This window comes from Elephantulus edwardii, unplaced genomic scaffold (genome assembly GCF_000299155.1).
Source record: "Elephantulus edwardii isolate Elephantulus edwardi_28Jun2011 unplaced genomic scaffold, EleEdw1.0 scaffold00002, whole genome shotgun sequence".
Taxonomy (NCBI): domain Eukaryota; kingdom Metazoa; phylum Chordata; class Mammalia; order Macroscelidea; family Macroscelididae; genus Elephantulus; species Elephantulus edwardii.
The window spans coordinates 44,331,953-44,338,116 of record NW_006399752.1 but is presented as its reverse complement, the minus strand read 5'-3'; the positions used below and the strand labels follow the sequence as shown (position 1 = coordinate 44,338,116).

Sequence of the window (6,164 nt, the reverse complement as noted above, 5' to 3'; positions counted from 1 at the left end):
TATATATATAAAACCAAGGAGCATGGTGCACAGTTTAGACGCTTGTCTATTAACCAGAAGGCTGGCAGTTTGAATCCCTCAGCCTTAGAAACACTACAGGACAGTCTAAGTCTACCCTGTAGGGGTAGTAGAGTCAGCACTGACTTAATAGCATGAATTCAGGTTCTTTTGTTTTATTCTAATTACTAATTTGTTATGATCCACATAGCCAAGTGCCTCTGCATAGTCAATACAACACAGAGAGACATTTTTCTGGTACTATCTGCTTTCAGCCAGGATCCATCTGACATTAGCAGTGATATCCCTTGTAACACAACCTCTTCTAAACTCAGCTTGAACTTCTGGCAGTTCTCTATCAATGTACTGTTCTACTGATTTTGGATGATCTGCAGAAATATTTTACTTGTATGTGATATTAATGATATTGTTTGATAATTCCCACATTCTGTTGTTGTTAAATGCTGTCAAGTTACTTGCAACTCACAGCTGTGCAAGAGCTTTGAACCATGCTCTATTCTCTGCCAACCTCATCGTCTCTGACACACTCACCCTCATTACCCCAGTTACTGAATGAATCCATCTTATCAAGGGTCTTCCTCTCTTGCACTGTTCCTTCACCCTCCCAAGCATGATTTCCCTTTCCAAGGACTAGTTCCTGCTGGCAACATGCCCAACGTATGTCAGAGCTTCAGAATGCTTGCTTTCAAGGAGCAGCTTGGTTTCATCCTCTCTAGGATGAATCTCGTTGTTCTCTTAGCAGTCCATGGTATATTCAATACTCTTCTCTAGCACCACAACTCAAAAGCATCAATTCTCTTTCTATCGTCCCTTGTTATTTTCCAGTCTTCTGATACATAGCAAGTATTTACAAAGACCATGGCCTATGCACCTTAGTCTCCAGACTGACATAGTTGCTCTTCAGTACTCTAGAGAGATCCCTGTCAGACAATTTTCCCAGTGCATTTTGTCTTCTGATTTCCTGGCTGCTGGTGCCAAGAGTGTTGACTGTGGAGCCAAGCAATCTGAAGCTGTTAACAATCTCAATCTCTTCATCATCTATCATGATGCTGCCAGTTGGCCCAGTGGTAAGAATCTTTTCTTCATGATGAGCTTCAATCCAGGGGATCTCCTTAACTGAGAATGGGAACAGATATGGGTCTCTTCCAGTCAGTAACATCAACAATTACTAGTTTACATGGCCTCCTCTCCTACTGCCATGCCAGAAGGAGAGTTTCTCAGTCACTTCTGGCATCGTCAATATTATCTAACAAAGAAGAAAGACATAAAGTGTTCAAGAAATGTGTTTAACCGATTTCATCAATCCTTCCCTCTTCATTGTTTAGCTTCTACAGTCACTGTCATCAATTTGTTGACTTACTGCATTTACAACACTTAGAAGTTCAACAAACTGTTAGATTCTGTCTTGAATCCTCATCTACTCAGTAAATTCATTCAACAAATATCTGACTACCTGCCACAGACCAGGTGGTTGGGGGGCTCTCTGCCTTGAGGCTGTGGCTCTGTCTGGCTCCCAGGAGGATGGAGATACTATGGCAAGGACTGCTGTAGGAGAAGAAGCCGGATGAGCCAAGCCAAGCCACCTCATCTCCTGCGGAGCAGGATCAGAAAATGACTCATCGACAACCTGCCTTATGTAGATGATGCAACACTGCTTGCCAAAAGTGAAGAGGACCTGAAACACCTGCTGCAGAAGATCAAAGACGACAGCCTTCAATAGGGACTGCATTTCAACATCAAGTAGACAAAAAGCCTCACCACTGGACCAATATGCAACCTCAGGATAGATGGAGAAGAGCCTGATTTTCAATGATTTCATCTTACCTGGATGCAGAATCAGTAAACTTGGCACTGTTTTTGTTGTTATGTGCCATATAGTCACTTGCAACTCATAGTGATCCAGTGTACAAAAGCCCTAAAACCTGCTCTATCTTGTGCCAACTTTATTGTCTCTGACACACCTACCCTCATTATCCCAGCCACTGAGTCAATCTATCTCATCTAGGGTCTTCCTCTCTTTCGCTGTCCCTCCACTCTTCCACGCATGATGTCCCTCTTCAAGGACTGGTCCCTCCTTTCAACATACCCAAAGAATGTCAGACAAAGCCTCATAGATCCCTTGCCTCCAAGGAGCAGCCTGATTTCACCCTCTCTAGGACAAACCTGTTTGTTCTTCTAGCAGTCCATGGTATATTCAACTCTCCAACACCACAGCTCAAAGGTATCAATTATTTTCCTATCATTGTCCAGCTCTCTGACGCATAGCAAGCAATTGCAAAGACTATGGCCTGGATCAGGTGCACCTTAGTCTTTAGACTGATGTAGTTGCTCTCCAGTACTCTGGAGAAGTCCCTGACAACAGACCTTCCCAATGCAATACATCTTTTAATTTTCTGGCTGCTGGTACCAAGAGTGTTGACTGTGGAGTAAAGCAAACTGAAGCTATAAACAATCTCAATCTCTTCATCATCTAGCATGATGCTGTCATTCAGCCCAGTGGTGAGAATCTTTGTCTTCTTGATGTTGAGCTTCAATCCATATTGAAGGCTGCAGTCCTTGACCTTCTACAACAAGTGCATCAGGTCCTCCTCACTAGCAGTCAAGAAATCAAAAGATGTACTTCACTGGGTAAAACTGCTGTCAAAGACCTCGTTAAGGTGTTAAGGAGCAGTGATGTCAGTTTGGAGACTAAGGTGTGCCTGCTTCAAGCCACAGTCTTTTCAATTACTGGCTATGCATCTGACAGCTGGACCCTAATAACGGTGACAGAAACAGAATCCACACCTTTCAGCTGTGATAGGGAAGAAGAAGAATGAACATCCCATGGACTGCCAAGAATAAATATGTCTTAGAGAAAGAGCAGACAGGATGTTCCTTGGAGGCAAGGATAGTGAAGTTTCATCTCACATACTTTGAGCAAGTTGTTTAGAGGGTCCATTCCTTGGAAAAGGACATCCTGCTTGGAAAGGTGGAAGGTCAGCTAAAGAGAAGACAACCCTTAATGAGATGGACTGACACAGTGATTGTAACAATGCAATCAAATGATGAGGATGGCGCAGGACAGGGTAAGTTGCGGACCTGTTATTCACAGGATCACTATGAATCATAGACAACTTGATGGCTCCAAACAACATCAACCACAGCCTACGGAGCTCTGGTGGCCAAGTGACTAGTGAGTTGTGCTGCCAAGCCAAATACAGGTGGTTCAAATCCATCAGCTGCTCCTTAGGCAAAAGATGGGCAATCTCCCCCCGTGCAACTTATAGCCTCTGAAACCTTGCTGAAGAGTCAGTTCCTACTTGATGGCAACTGTGTATGAGACCACAGACCAGAAACAAAAGCCATGGTGTCTGTCCTCAAAGACCTTGCAATCTAACACATTCAAGTAGTGCTACAGCTGTTGTTGTTGTTGTTGTTGTTATGTGCCACTGAGCAGAAACCAACTCAGAGCGGACCCTTCAGCTAGTTTTCAGAGGCCGTCAATTGTACAGGAGGAGACTGCCTATCTTTTTCCCATGGCGTTGCTGGTGGATTTGTACCCTGTGCAGCTCCCTCCTACCACTGGTGCTGCTGTTGATAAGGATTGTCTCGTCATGTACTAAATGTCTCCGAGCAGGCAAGTGCAGGTTACAAAACAGAACGATGACAAGACATTTACACTCTACGAGAGAAGGCAAGACATATGCTGAAAAAATAACAGCCAGACCGAGCGGCACAGGCTAGGCAGCAAATGGTTTGCTTTCCAGGTTAAAAAAAAACCCAGTCACTACCAAGTTGGTTACAGCTAAGGGAGTAACTCAGTGCTACTCCCTGGGTGTCAGAGCTGAGCGGTGCTTCGGATGCTTTCAAGGGCTGAGTTATCGGAGACAGGCTGAAAGGCCTCTCTCTCAAGGAGCTACATACATAGTGGGCTCAAACCCTCACCCTTCTGGTGAGCAGCTGCCAAGCCCATTAATCCTTTACCCGTCGCAGGGACTCTAGGTTCACTGGCACACTGAGAAGAGGTACTGGGCACTGTGGAGGAGCTTTCAAATTGACAGTGACCAATAACTGATGAGCTCCTTCTCTGCATCATGTGACTTGCTTTGCACTTTCCCAATTGTCTCAAGTCTCACTTTTGAGAGAAATAGGTCCCAGAGGATGAAATGGCACATCTTTTCTTAGAAAGACTGTCAGTTTATGGGATTCAAAACTACATTTCTCAAATCCCTGTCGAGGTAAGCCAAGCTATGCCAGCCTGCATGGAGGGAACAACTTCCACATAATCTGTTGCCTTTACTGCTTCATCCGACAGCATACAACACAGAGCTGTGCATAAACGGGTGATCACACCTACTGCTAACGTGGCGTGACTACACACCTGTCTGCATTATGAGAGGCAAGGACCACGTCAGACCAAATTACTCTGGTGCCTCGCACGTCGTGGCTCACAGAAACATGGTGGATGAAGAGGAGCGAATCTTTCAAGTTCTTCATTCTACTTTAACCACGGTTTTTGACCACAATATCCGGTCAGTTGCCCCAGTGCTCAACAATCAAGCAAAACTATCCTTCCTTTCCTCTCGCTGTTACCAGCACTGATGAATTCACTACAATCTCTCTACCCATCAGAAAAATGTCTAACATGCAAACTTGAAGCTGATGATTCACACTGTTGGTAGTGAAAGGGAAATAAAGCAGTCCTCGCTGTTGCCTACAAAACTAGCATTGTTTGCAAAGCCCAGAAACAGAGCCATGGGTGCAGAGTGAGTAAGGAGACTGCTTCTGGGTCATTTACTGACAAGCTGTTCTTTTGCACTGCAGCGGCTGAGAAGGAGCTGTCTCAGGACAACCCTGGTCTGCATCTCCAAATCGGTGCATTATTATGTAAGATAAGGAGAGGGGGAAATGCAAACTCCTCTGGGGAGAAAGCATTAGCTACAGAAACTGGCGTAATGACGTGCCTCGAGCGGACGGATCGACGAGACTCATGGTGACCCTCAGAGCAACAGCTTGGAACTCAAACTGAAGGAAATATGTCTGCTGAGTGAATGACTCGAATGACTTCTGGGCAGTATCTACAGCATTTTAAAAGGAGAAGAAGAAAAAGCAACTAAGCCCACACAGGTTACGTCAGAAAGTCAAAACCACTACAGGGTAACAGCGCCCAGATTCCATGTGTTCACAAACAATGATACCACAAACCTGTTGAACTAAGAACATCTTAGTTACATCTTTCTTAAGTCATCCACTGGCACCTAATGGAATATGAATTAGCCCGATCGTTAAGATTCACAAAACCTAAAAGAACTGGCAGCAGCGCTAACTTTATGATCTGTTCACAACAGAAGCAAGGTGGGCTAGGCATACTCTCCTCCGAGCTGATGTAGAACTCTGTCTATATAATGAAAGAATACAGTATGCCAAAGAAGATGGGCGAAATCCCAAAGAACCGCTCAGAACACCAATGGTACTAATGAGCCACTCATTCAAATGCTTTTGTTCTGTCCAGAAAGGAAAACTGAACTCATTTAGCCCAAGTCAGCATTTTCCAAAATGAACAATGCAGACCCACACGATCAAAAACAAGTAACAAGTCTGAAGCTTAAAGCAACTCCAGTGATCTCAAGCATCAGGCGTAAAAAAAAAAAAAAAAGCGCTTGACCTACAGCCTGCAACTGGCAAAGCTTTCATCTCTGGAGACCTGAAAAAAGAAATTCAAGGCCAAGAGTAGAGTTTCAGGATAATTGCAAATGAAAGCCCTCAATCCCTGGGGGCGCGCAATCACTCTGATCTCCAGACTGGACTCGTTAAGCCCACCTCACTCCCAATACAGGACAAGCTCTCGCTGATCTCCCGCACAGGACAGGGCACTTTGGTGACGGTTCCCCCAAAATCCCTCCAAGACCCTGTCGAGGGAGGCGGAGGGGCTGGAGGTGTGGGTCGCTTTGCAAAACAGAGCGGCATCCAGCCCACTGAGAGGCAGGCACACCTTGCTGGTAGACAGGGCGCAGTGACAGCTGGGTCACCTGTGCGCAAAGCGGGGCCAGATCATGCCCGGAGGCCAGGGATCGCTGGCGGATCGCAGGCGGCTCCCCGCTGCCCCGCGGACCCTGGCCCCGAAAACTTTCCCCTGGCTCCCGGGGCGCACCCTCACCTCGCCGGCC

At 45.8% G+C, this 6,164-nt stretch overlaps 1 protein-coding gene across 1 annotated transcript in view; it reads right to left on the bottom strand.

Annotated features, from left to right (window-relative positions):
• Positions 1 to 6,164, bottom strand: part of RPS6KA5 (ribosomal protein S6 kinase, 90kDa, polypeptide 5) — a 241,437-nt gene that overhangs the window by 234,811 nt on the left and 462 nt on the right. The window lies entirely within an intron of this gene.